The 13,647-nt window shown below is 38.7% G+C and overlaps 1 long non-coding RNA gene across 1 annotated transcript in view; it reads right to left on the reverse strand.

Annotated features, from left to right (window-relative positions):
• Nucleotides 1-421: 421 nt before the first annotated feature.
• Nucleotides 422-13,647, reverse strand: part of LOC110196032 (uncharacterized) — a 30,400-nt gene continuing 17,174 nt past the window's right edge. Inside the window, exons 3-4 of the long non-coding RNA XR_002321081.2 lie at nt 7,055-7,097; nt 422-1,093 (exon numbers count right to left, since the gene is read on the reverse strand). This is a non-coding gene — a long non-coding RNA (uncharacterized LOC110196032). The remainder of the gene's footprint in view (nt 1,094-7,054; nt 7,098-13,647) is intronic.

The following is a 13,647-nucleotide window of genomic DNA, read 5'->3' on the forward strand; positions in this document are numbered from 1 at the left end:
AATTTTTCCCCCATCCAAATTCACAGACCTTTCCCCCCAACTGTGGAGTTCTAGTTAAGAACCCCTGCTCTAAGCCTATGAAGTTGCAGAAAAGATGCTGGTCTGCCTTGGTTGAGGAAGTTCCTCATGGAAGTGCCCCCCACCAATGAAATCACAGGTCTTGTTAAAAGAAGAAAAAAAACCAAATACAGGCGATATTGATCAATTAGGAAAGATCTTTTTTTAGGTGCTTGATATGTGCCTAGCACTGTATTAGGTCATGAGGATACAAGTACAAAGAATGAAACAATTCTTACCTGCAGGGAGCTTGCATTCTAAGATGGGGATGACCATATATAAGCATATATATAGCCTCAATATGAAGTGAATACACACAAATGCAAAGTAGTTAAATACATGTGAAATGCGGAAATGTCTAGGAACAGTCCACACTACTCACTTTATACCTTAATATTTGTATAGCCCTGAACAATGAGAAATTTTCAGAATAATACCACCACCATCCCCTCCCCCCACATCCCAAGCAAACTATCAAAGACAGAGCTATCTCCTGAGGCCAGAGAGTGGGATGTGAACCTTTTTGGAAAAGCTCGGCAGTTGGGGTTTGAAAGTCAAAAGGAATTTACAGTCAGCCAATAAACATTCATTAAGCACCCACTGTGTTCCAGGCACTATGCTAAGTTCTAGGGATACAAAGAAAAGCAAAAAACAATGATTGCCCTCATGGATCTCACAGTCTAATGGTGGGACAAATATAAAAAAAAGAAGCTGAAAAGTGGGGATGAGCGTGGGTGGAGGAAGTACCCATCATGATGAAATCCAGAGTAATACAGTCAGATGGGAAGCAGATAGCTAGCCTGGGCATACTCCTTAAAGGGAGGATCTGGGAAGGGCTTTCTTTCCCCCTAACCTCCTCTCCAGTGAGGGGGAAGGAGGAGCCCCAGGAGTAGATGGTACTGAGATGATGTGAGTTCTAGTGTTGATGTGATCTTCCAGGATGATGAGGCTCCTGACATGATCAAGCAGAGCCAGAGCAGGGAAGCTGGATGGGACATGTAGAGATGAATGACCTTGCCTCTCTCTGTTAGCCATCCTTTAAAGAAAAGGAGATGAATAAATAAAACAGTTACTGAATATCCCATTCCTCAGACACTGCAGGGTTTTTCCTGCATCATCTGCTTTCTGGTTTAACATGGAATAGTAGTATAAAAAATATGGCAACAGTATCAGAATTCTTCCTTGGCATCACTACTTAGGTCTGGGTTTAGAAGGTACATTTAAGGATATCACAGGGCAGGTTGTTTTTTTTTTCTTATAAGGATAACCACAGAACTTCAGATAAAAGGTAAAAGAATTTAGAGCTAGAAGGGGATATAGAGGTCATCTAGCTCAATGCTTTCATTTTAACAAAAGAGGAAATTGAGACCCAGAGAGAAGATGTGACTTGCCCAAAGTCACACTAGTAATGAGAAGCAGAGGCAGGAGGTTTTTTGCCTCCAATTCTAGGTCACTTTCTGCCCTAAAGCACCCTGCATCCCCCCTTTCATGGACCTCCTTGATTTGATCTAAAAAAAGGGTTTGGTTTCCTTCATTGACACCTCCCCCTGCATTTTGGAACCTCACTGGCTCATCATAGAAAGTTTAGAAATAGTTTAATGACACCTCTCCGAGAAGAAGTCTGACTAATTTTACCACATTTGATGATAATTATTACCTAGCGTTGGTAATGTACTGTATTTCTGAGTTCAGGGAATTACATGCCTCTTGGTATCATAGGATTTAGATGTGGAAGGGACCAAAGAGCATCTAGACCAGACCCTTCATTGTACTTAATTGAGGGCTAGAGAGCCTGAGTTGCTTGTTCCAGGTCACAAAGGTAGAAAGTGTCAGAGTTAGTATTTGAACCCAGGTCTTCTGATTCTGAATACACCACCCTTTTCACTACACCTCACTGATATAGATGACATTAATAACATAGTTGGACGGAACACTGGAAGATTTTCATCAATCAACTGGCGTTTATTCAGTTCCTACCATATGCTAGGCACTGTTCTAGGAAAGCAACCTTAGAAATCATGTAGTCTAACTGCCTAATTATACAGATGAGGCCACTGAGGTACAAAGAAGTGATGGGGTTTACCCTGGGTCAGGTAGATATTAAGTAGCAAAGTTGCACCTAGGTCCTCTGACTTCAACTCTGTCACATATTCCATTGTACCATAGGCTTTTTATTCCCATTGTGTGTGTGTGTGTGTGTGTGTGTGTATCTTATTTAAAAAAAAAGAAACTGAAGACTTTAAAGAAAATGCATCTCTTTCATCTAAGCCTCAAGCATGACCTAGGATAGGGAGATTCAGTGATTGACTGGATGGAAGGGTAACAAGTCAGGAGCTTATTGTTTATGTCATGCAAGAGACATAGACAAGCTCATTTTGGACATTGCTTTGGGCTTCCAGTATTAAGAGCAATTAGTTCTAGAAGGAAAAATGACTTGGAAACATTACTATTCATGAAATCAACATGGGAAACAGTTCAAGAAACACAAATCCACCTGAAATGCCACCAGGCTGTTCGGCATAATCACATGTATGGTTTATCAGTAAAGCTAGCCTCCCATGTTTAAGCACTAAGTCTTTCCTGGCAAAGCAGCCTTCCATGGCTATAATCCACCCTGCTCCAGTGAAAGTTACCTTAAAATGTTTCTTTTCTTGTTCTGGATTTCTCATCAGCCCAATTTTTAAAAACAAGCTAAAAAAATTTGAGCATTTTAAAGCAGAAATAAAATGGAGACCATTTTTTTCTGAAGCATTTGAAAAATAGGCAAGCAATTTTAAATTTCTGGATGCTTCCCTTCAAGATCTGTCTCTCTAGATGCATCTTTACCTGTAGTCAGAGGCATTGCTTAACTTAGCCTCAATTGACCCTCCATTGAGTCAATTGACCCTTAATGGATAAAAACAAATAGACTTTTTTCAACAAAAATATAGGGGGTGGAGGGGTAGAGATTTTTTAATAAGGTTGATGAGAAGTTCAATTAAAAAGGAATAATTTTGCATTACAGATTTCCTAGGGATAGAGATAAGTCCTACGCATTCAGTGGTCTTGAGCTGTGATGTCAAGCTCACACAGAAACGAGGACCACTAATCCACACATAAGGATCCCTGTGGGCTACACATTGACTTAATTTTGTAATGTACTTTGGTCTTCTGACTCTCATGATTCTTTCCATCTTACCACTGTGGTGTGCAATATGGCAGAAGGAATCATATGAGGTCATGATTTTATTCCCTGCTCCACATTTCTGAGAATAACTGTTACACGCAGGTAAAAATGAATGCTGGCAATAATCACATCAGCATCTGACATCTCTGGCTTGAATTTGTGCCTCTCAGTTACTGTTAACACCTTGGATGCTTATATGTCATTAGTTCACAATTCTTGATTTTCTTTAGCGGGTTATTGGGTTATTTAGGGTCCTAAGTTTAGCCAAGGTCTACAACAGGAACCCCTCCCCCAAGGGATATAATGACCTAAAGACATTCCCTAGACAGGCCCTGGCCTATCTGTATGATCCCTTAAGTCCTCAGCCATCCAGCAAATAGTTTGGACTGATGAACAACAAGGACTAGTATGAGCTCAGTCACCATTGCCTGAGGATATAGAAACATTTTCAAGCAGAAAAAAAAAATCGAGACATTTTTCTGAGCAATTGAAAAATAGACACATGAGTTTACATTTCAGGGCCCTTCCTCTCAAGATTCATCCCCCTCTAAATGAATCTTCACCTGTAGTCAGGAGTATTGCTTAACTTAGCCATGGATTGGCTAGGTAAAGAACTGTATTATTGGTACCACCAGGTATTGTGTGAAGCAGTGGGGAAAAATGCTGTAGCTGGAGCAAGAAACCTCTTCCCAAATTCCAGTTCCAACATTTCCTAGTTGTTTGTCTACCAGCAAGTCCCTAATTTCTCTGTCCCTCCGTCCCTTCATCTGTAAAATGGATCAGTATCTCTCTTCTCTAACTACTTCACAGGACTGGGAGTCAGCATGGCTCAGTGGCAAGAAACTGGATTTGGAGTCAAAGAATGTGGGTTCTTTCCCTCATTTCCACTTAGTACTTTGTGACCTTTGGCAAATCACTTGGCTTTTTTGGAAAAAAATGAAGAGCTTGAACTAGATAATTTCCAGCGTTCCTTCCTGCTCTAAATCCTATGATTGTGAGGAAAGCACTTAATATTTCATGGGAAAACAAGTTATTATTACTACTACTTTTTGTTATTATGAAGGAAGAAGACAGAGTTGCTGTATTTATAGAGGTTATAGACATTGATCCAGAGTACAGGATGAGACAGGATAAAAGACCAGAGAGAACAACAGAATAACAGAAAGGTCTCTCAATATGCATACTATACACATCTAGATCCCAATTTGGGCACATAATGAATACCCTGAAGGCGTCACATGTATCTGAATTCCCACTATTCAATGTTATAATTATGTGATATATGGTCATTGGTTCCAGCCCGATGGAAATACATAGTGTCAATTCAAACAATGTGGACCATTTCAAGGGATTCATTATTTACACTAATTGGGACATAGATAGAAGTACAGAGGAACAATCACTTATTAACAGTCGTAATAATAATGATGATGATGATGATGATGATGATGATAATAATAATAATAGTAATGCCTAGCATTTACCTAAGGCACTCCTCATTGGTGATTCCTCTATGTGTCACCTTCTTCCCAGAATCTTTCTTTCCCTCCAGGGGTCTTTCTCTGAAGAGAGGCTGAAACTATGAGTATCTTTTCTAAAAGCCAGAAACCAGAAAAAGTCTCCTTTAAATTGTCAACAATGCTGCCCATCATGAAGGGTAATTATTCTCTCCATCAATAAGGAGAGCCTTACGTAGATGCCGTGGTCTGAGCCCTGGTTACAATGCCAACTGTGTGACACTTTACGATTTTTAAATATCTTTCCAAACTTTTTCTCATGTGAGCCTCACAATAACCCTGTGAGGTAGGTAATTCAATCAATATCATCTCATTTTTAAGATGAGGAAACTGAGTCTCAGAGAGGTTAAGTGACTTGCCCTAAGAAGTCTAGGAAATGCTAAGCTCAGGATTCAAGCTCAGGTCATACTGACTTCCAATTCACCACTCTCTCTACTCTGAGGTATTAGGTGAGTACAGGTTGGGGAAAATGACAGGACTTGAAGGTAAGGAACACAAGAACATATAACAATTTAACTTATAGGACCATGGTATTATTGAATATTAGATGAAACATTAGAGATTATTTAGTCCAAATGGGGACAGGGGTTAAGAGATTTATTCAAGATCAAACAGAAAGAAAAAAAGGGATTTGAATTCAGATTCTCTGCTTTTGGATCACCAGACCCATCTTGCTATGTACCATAGCAGCTAAACAGACAGCCTGAGCTAAGATGGAGCAATGAACAAGATGGTTAGACTAATGTTTAGCTAGAATTAGAACCCTTGATCAGAGCTATAGTTAGGAATTCTGGCACAGAGGGGAAAATCCAGTTTGGGGAAGGAAGCAAAACACAAAAGCTGCCCTGGGCCAGTACAGCTGTACTCGGGGAGGGGGCTGGTCTGCATCTCAGAGTGTAGTCCCTCAACACTTCATGGAGGAAGGAGGAAGAGCAGCAGCTAGGAGGGAAACAGTGGCCAACAGTGGTTGGCCTTAGAAGAGGCTCCATGGAGCACAAAGATAGTGGAATATATGAGCCCTCTCTCTCAAAAGACCCCAGCCCCTTAAGGAAAAGTCATGATTTCCCTGCCCTAGTTATAGTTCTGCTCATTTCATCTAAGAGGCAACTAGGAACTGCTCAAAAGGGAAATAATGTGATTCAAATGATGCCTAAGGAGCCCCTCAGGAATTTTATGGAGAGCAGTATAATGGATGCCAAATCCACATTGTATTATGTCTGCACAGTAGTACCCCTGGTTACAAAGGGATCAGCTCAGCTTGGAAGTGTCAACAATTTCTCTCCCATAGCCCCCAAAGGCATAGATATTAAGGAAGGCAGCTTGGTTTAAGGGAGAGTTAGGAAAACCTGATTTCTAATTATGACTCTGTCCCTGACTAGTTCTATGGCCTTGGACAAATCATGTCACCTCATTGGGCCTCAGTTTCCTTACCTATAAAATTGGTAGTTGAACCACATCACTGCAACGTTTTCTTCTAGTTCTATCACTGTATACTCTATTTACTAAGATCTCTTCAGGTCTAACATTCCACAATTTGGTGATTTCTTAGGGATTTGGGAGTGGAGGAGTCTGGGAACTTTAAACAGTGGTTGACATGGATTTCTTTATTTGCAAAGGGGCCATTAGGCTAAGCTATCCAGACATGGGGTTTATTCCAGGCCCAGCCTCCTAAAAGGCAAGTTGTCCTACTGCCAAGTCTCTGAAGCCATCAGCTGGCTGTGCTGTTGGCCCCAAAGCCTGAGCCTAGGACTCCCCCTGGGCCAACCAGGAAGTAGGCTGTGACTCACTCTGCTGCCATCCTGGCTCCCTGGGTTCTGACTCAGCGATATCTTGCAGAAGCCCCACAGGGATGGAGGGGAAGGGGTCCATTTCCCATGCACCAGAATGAATGGCACAAAGGGTGGGGGGAGGCAGGAGTCAGAGTGAGAGAGAAAAGGAAATTGAATATTTGAGCTGGAGGCAAACAGAGAGCTGTTGAATGTCAAAAGCAGGCGGGCCTTGCCTGCAGAGCAGGCTAACCGCGAAAAGAAAATTGGCATGGAGGCAGTAGTCTATTACTTCTGGTATTTACCCATCCCTATCTGATTTAATTTAATGAGATACTGAATTAAAAGACAGTCTCAACCTGCTAATTTCCTTCCTTCTTTGGAACACTAGCCTGTGCCCCACATTTTGTTTTATGTTCCTACTGATGCAGCAATGCCACGGTTTGGGGGAACAGCCTCAACTTCTTGGGGGTCTACATGAGTTTTATTAGCTCAGCTTTTATTTTTATATATTTTATATATATATATTTTGTGTTTATATCACTTACGTAGATTTCCCAATAGAGTCCTCCCAGGGAGCTATTCTTTATCCTGAAAAATAAATGAATAAATGAATAAATGCACAAATAAACAAATACGTTTTCCTACTCATATTCCTCCATACAAACAAAGAAAGAACATAGACTCTCGTGTCATTTTTGGGGGCTGTACCTGGTCACTATAATTCCATAGCATTCAGTTTATATTAGTTTGTTGTTGTCCTTTATATTGGCATCGTTTCATAATTACGTATATTATTTTCTGGGTTATTCTTATTTCACTTTGCATCAGTTCATAGGCTTTCCATGCTTCCATTTATTAGATACGTCACTTTTTTTTTTTACTGAACATAAATGTTCCATTACATTCATTTACCCAATTTGTTTAGCTATTAATAACAAATTGCCAACTACTTTGTTTCTTATTCTTTGCTACTAACAAAAAGTTGCTACATATATTGAGGTACAAATGGGACCTTTATTTCTGTCATTTACCTCTTTTGGGTTATATTCCTGTAGTGAAGGCTACACTCTGTCCCCAAGCCTCAGGCCTGAGGAGATGACTAAGCCAAAGAGTGCAGTAAGAAATTCACGACTGTTGAACATCCCCTAGTTATGGTTATATAAAACAGAGACATAAAGATAGGTAGCCCATAATAAGGCATTGTATGTTAGAGACACAAAACCTGTTCAAGTTCCAAATTGGGCAACAGAACCATACCTACTTCCCTGATTGGCTAAATAAGATAAGGACTACCTTTGGTGATGTGAAGAACCCCATAAGCTAATCCTATAAAGGGACATAGCTCACTTTGTGGGCTTCTATGGAATTGGGTGCATCTCAGGGGAACTAAAGCCCTAGAGACTTGTTATCTAGTAAAGCACAGGTTGTTTCAAAATTTCTTTTCCATTTTTGCTCATCTGCCCTATTGCCTCAATCTCATCTTGCAGTTGGGGCTAATGTTCAATTAACTGCCTGGGAACAAAGCTTAGTGGTGGAACTCTGGATCAAAATGTAAGGATATTTTAATTACTTTCTCAGCATAATCCCAAATTACTTTCCAGAATGTTTGGACCTGTTCATAGGTCTTGTTGTTACTTTTGTCCTTTGTTCTCAAAGAGGACCATGACATCAGGGAAATGATGACATGACTTGCAGTTGACTTTGATTTGAGTGAGGAAGGACTGTGCAAAGTCACCAGCCTCACTCTCTCCTCCAGAGCCATCTAGGTCCAGTGGACAAATATTCATCAGGACCACTGGAGAAGGCCTAGGATATACTGGGAGGCACTGGCCCTTTTAAGCTAAGGTCTTTTCAGATTCTCACTTTCAGTGAGGTAACACCCACTCAGTGAATAGGCGTCTTTAAGAAGTGAGTCAAGGGCTGGGCCCTTTAATCAAAGGGCCCTATTTGTGAGGGGAAGACCATGAGGGTTGCTGACCAAAAGAGAAACAGTTATTACTTACATTCACTCTGAGTTAAGAGGGCCCACAACAATAGGTCCCTGCCCAAGCATCATGGCTGTAATACTGGGTCAATCAACAAACATTATTATACACTTATTACATCCCAGGTACTGTGCTAAGTGCTAGGGAGACAAATTAAAAGCAAAAGCAGTTCTTGCCTTTAAGCAGCTCACATTCTGATGGAGGAGAAAAAAAAATATTTAAATCAGAGCATACAGATAAATACAGAGTAGAAGGAAGATAACATTAGAAGGGGTGGTACTGGCAGTCGAAAGGACCAGGAAAGGCTATACTTGTAGGAGGTGATACTTAAGTTGAGTACTAAAGGAAGCCAAAGATTCTAAGGGTTTGAAGGTTTTATTATACACACACACACACACACACACACACACACACACACACACACACACACATCCCCAATTATACATTAAAATAATTTTAACATTTTTTTAAAGTTCTAAATTCCAATTATGTCTCTCCTTCCTTCCTCTCCCTTTCCCTCGAGAAAGTAAGCAGATATAAGTTATATATGTGCAATCATCTATAACATTTCCGTATTAGTCATTTTGTACGAGAAGACTCTAATAAAAGAACAAGAATGAAAGAAAGTGAAAAATAGCATGCTTCAGTCTGTATTCAATCAATACCAGTTCTTTCTCTGGAGGCAGGTAGCATGCCTCATCATGAGTCCTTTAGAACTGTCTTGGAGCATTGTATTGCTGAGAATAGTTAAATTTTTCTCAGTTCATCGCACAATATTGTCGTTACTGTGTACAATATTCTCCTGTTTTTGCTCACTTTACCTTGCATCAATGGTTTTTCTGAAATCATCCTGCTTGTCATTTCTTATATTGCAATAAAATTCCATCACAGTCATATACCATGGCTTGCCTGGTCATTCCCCATTTGATGAGTATCCCTTCAATGTCCAATTCTTAACATGATATGTTCTTTCTAAATTTTATTTCATATTTTATGTTTTTCAATTACATGTAAAAATGATTTTTAACATTTATTTTTGAAAATTGAGTTCCAAAATGTCTCCCTCAGTCCCTCTCTTCCTCTCTCACCAAGAAGTCAAGCAATTCAATATAGTCTATATATGTGTAGTCATGCAAAACATATTTCCATGTTGTAAAAGAAAACATAGGGGCAGCTAGGTGGTGCAGTGGACAGAGCACGGCCCTAGAGTCAGGAGGATCTGAGTTCACATCTAGTCACAGATACTTGATACTAACCAGCTGTGTGACCCTAGGGAAGTCACTTAACTCTAATTGCTTCACCAAAAAGCAAAAAAAAAAAAATACACCAAAAGGAAAAAAAAGAAAAACCAAATTAAAAAATGTATGCTTTGATCAGCATTCAGACTTTATCAGCTCTCTCTGTGAGTATTTTTTTTTCATCGTATGATCTTCATAATTGTCTGGATCATTGTATTGTTGAGAACAGTTAAGTTACTAACAGTTGATCACTATACAATATTGCTCTTATTATGTACATGTTTTCTTGATTCTGCTCATTTTACTTTGCACGTAAGTCTTTCCAGTTTTTCTGAGAGTATCTTGGTTGTCATTTCCCATAGCAGAATAGTATTGCATCACAATCACATGTCATAACTTGTCCAGTCATTGCCACTTGATGGACATCCCTTCAATTTCTAATTTTTTGGCCACCACAAAAAGAGTTGCTATAAATATTTTTGTATGTATAGGCCCCTTTCCTTTCATTTCTTTTTTTGCCTTTTTGGTGTGCACACCTAATAGTGGTTTTAAAGCCATTTGAGCACAGTTCCAAATTATTTTACAGAATGAATGAATTAATTTTGCAACTCCACCAACAATGCATAGTGCCTCAATGTTCCCACATCACCTTCAGTAATCATTTTCTATCAGTTGCTCATCAGTAAGCCGAGCTAATATAATAAAAATGACAATTCTACCTAAATTAATTTACTTATTCCATGCCATACCAATCAAACTACCAAAATTTATTTTATAGAGCTAGAAGAAAATAACTGAATTCACCTGGAAGAACAAAAGGTCAAGAATATCAAGGGAATTAATGAAAATAAATGTAGTGGAAGGTGGCCTATCCATACCAGATCTAATACTATATTATGAAATAGCAGTCATCAAAACTATTTGGTACTGGTTAAGAAACAGAGTGGTAGATCAGTGGAATAGTTTAGATGCACGAGACATAGTAGTTAATGACAACAGTAATCTACTGTTTGATAAGCTTAAAGACTCCAGATTCTGGGATAAGAACTCAAAATTTGAGAAAAATTTCTGGGAAAACCAGAAAATAGTATGGCAGAAACTAGGCATAGACCAACATCTTACATCATATACCAACATAAGGTCAAAATGGGTACATGATTTAGACATAAAGGGTGATACCATAAGCAAATTAGGAGAGCAAAGAATCATTTATCTGTCAGATCTATGGAGAAGGGAAGAATTTATGACTAGACAAGAGATAGAAAACATTATGAAATGCAAAATGGATAATTTTGATTACATTAAATTACAAAGGTTTTGCATAAACAAAGCCAATGCAACCAAGATTAGAAGGGAAGCAGAAATCTGGGAAATAATTTTTACTGCCAGTATCTTTGATAAAGGCCTCATTTCTAAAATATATAGAGAAATGATTCAAATTGATAAGAATACAGCTCATTCCCCAATTGATAAATGGTCAAAGGATATGAACAGGCAGCTTTCAGACAAAGAAATTAAAACTATCTATAGTCATGAAAAAATGCTCTAAATCACTATTGATTAGAAAAATGCAAATTAAAGCAACTCCGAGGTACCCCCTCATACTTATCAGATTGGCTAACATGACAAAACAGTAAAATGATAAATATTTGAGAAGATGGGGAAAATTGGAATACTAATGCATTGTCGCTGGAGTTGTGAACTGATTCAACCATTCTGGAGAGCAATTTGAAACTATGCCCACAGGGCTAGAAAACTGTGCATATCCTTTGTTCCAGTAATACAACTACTAGGTCTATATCCCAAAGAGATCATAAAAAAGGGAAAAGGACCCACATGTACAAAAATATTTATAGTAGCTCTCCATCAATTGGGGAATGGCTGAACAAATTATGATATATGAATGTAATGGAATATTATTGTTCCATGAGAAATGATGAGCAGGTGGATTACTCTCCCAAGCTACCCTCCCTTCTATCAGCACTCTTCCACTTAGCTTATTCTTATTCTTCTCCTCCTACTGTCCTGTAGAGTAAGATAGACTTTTTTTTTTTGGCTAGGCAATGGGGTTACGTGGCTTGCCCAGGGTCACACAGCTAGTAAGTGTCAAGTGTCTGAAGCTGGATTTGAACTTAGGTCCTCCTGACTCCAGGGCCAGTGCTTTATACACTGTGCCACCTAGCCACTGTAGGATAGATTTCTATAACCAACCAAGTATTTATGTTAGTTCTTTCTTTGAGCCAATTCTGATGAGGGTAAGGTTCAAGTGCTTCCCCTCCACACCTCCCCCATCTTTCTTTCCACTGTAAAAGCTCTTTCACACCTCTTTTATGTGAGATAATTTACCCTATTCTACTTTTTCCCTTCTCCCAGTACTTTCTTCTTTCTCACCTCTTAATTTTATTTTTTTAAGATATCATTCCATCATATTCAACTTATACCCATGCCCTCTGTCTATGTATACTGCTTCTAACTGCCCTAATAATGATAAAGTTATTAGGAATTACTAGAACCATCTTCTTGTGTAGGAATGTAAACAGTTTAAACTTATTGAATCTCATGATTTCTCTTTCCTATTTACCTTTTTATGCCTCCCTTGAGTCTTGAATTTGAAAACCAATTTTCTATTTAGCTCTGTTCTTTTCATCAGGAGTGCTTAAAAAGTTTCTATTTCATTGAATGTCCATCTTTCCTTTCCCCTCTCCCCACCCAAAGCATTGTACTCGGTTTTGCTGAGTAGATGATTTTTTATTATGATCCTAGGTTCTTTACCCTCTGGAATATCATATTCTAAGCCCTCAGACCCTTTAATGTGGAAGCTATTAAGTCTGGTGTTATCCTGACTTGGCTCCATATTATTTGAATTGTTTCTTTCTGGCCATTTGCAATATTTTCTCCTCTGCCTGGGAGCTCTGGAATTTGGCTACCATATTCCTAGGAGTTTTAATTTTGGGATCTCTTTCAGGAAGTGATCAGTGGGTTCTTTCTATTTCTATTTTACCCTCTGATTCTAGAATATCAGGACAGTTTTCCTTGACAATTTCTTGAAAATTATGTCTTGGCTTTTTTTTTTTTTTGGTCATGGATTCCAGGTAGTCCAATAATTCTTAAATTATCTCTCCTCAATCTATTTTCCGGGTCAGTTGTTTTTACAATGAGAAATTTCACCTTTTCTTCTATTTTTTTTAAAGTTCTCTTGATTGTGTTTTATCTGTTCTTGATGTCTTACAGAGTCACTAGCTTTTACTGCCCAATTCTGCTTTTTAAGGAGTTCTTTTCTTCTGTTATCATTTGGTAGCTTTTTTCCCGCTTGCTAAATTCTACTTTTTAAGGAATTCTTTTCTTCAGTGATTTTTTGTACGTCTTTTTCCTTGTGGACGATTCTGCTTCTTAAGGAGTTCTTCTATTTGTGTGCCTCTTTTGCCATTTAGTCTATTCTGTTTTTAAGGTATTATTTTCTTCAGTATTTTTTGTGCCTCCTTTACCAAGTTGTTGATTCTTTTTTCATGATTTTCTGGAATCACTCTTCATGTCTTTTCCTAATTTTTGCCTTTACTTCTCTTATTTGATTTTTCAAATTGTTTTTGAGCTCTTTTAGGAATTCTGTTTGGGCCTAAAACCAATTCACTTTTTTCACTGAGGCTTTGGATGTAGCAGTTTTCACTTTGTTGTCTTTCTCTGAGTTTGCGTTTTGATCTTCGCTGTTATCATAGGAACCTTTTATGGTCAGGTTATTTTTGTTGTTATTGTTTGCTCATTTTTCCAGCCTATGTTTTGACTTTTAACTTGATGTTAAAGTTGGCCTCTGCTCCCAGAGTAGAGGGGGCACTGTCCCAAGTTTCAGGATTTTTGTGCAGCAGTCTTCAGAGCTATTTCTGGGGGTCTGAAAGTGCCCAGTTCCTCCAAGGTGGTATT

The sequence above is a fragment of the Phascolarctos cinereus genome, unplaced genomic scaffold (genome assembly GCF_003287225.1).
Source record: "Phascolarctos cinereus isolate Bilbo 61053 unplaced genomic scaffold, phaCin_HiC Scaffold_2;HRSCAF=192, whole genome shotgun sequence".
Taxonomy (NCBI): domain Eukaryota; kingdom Metazoa; phylum Chordata; class Mammalia; order Diprotodontia; family Phascolarctidae; genus Phascolarctos; species Phascolarctos cinereus.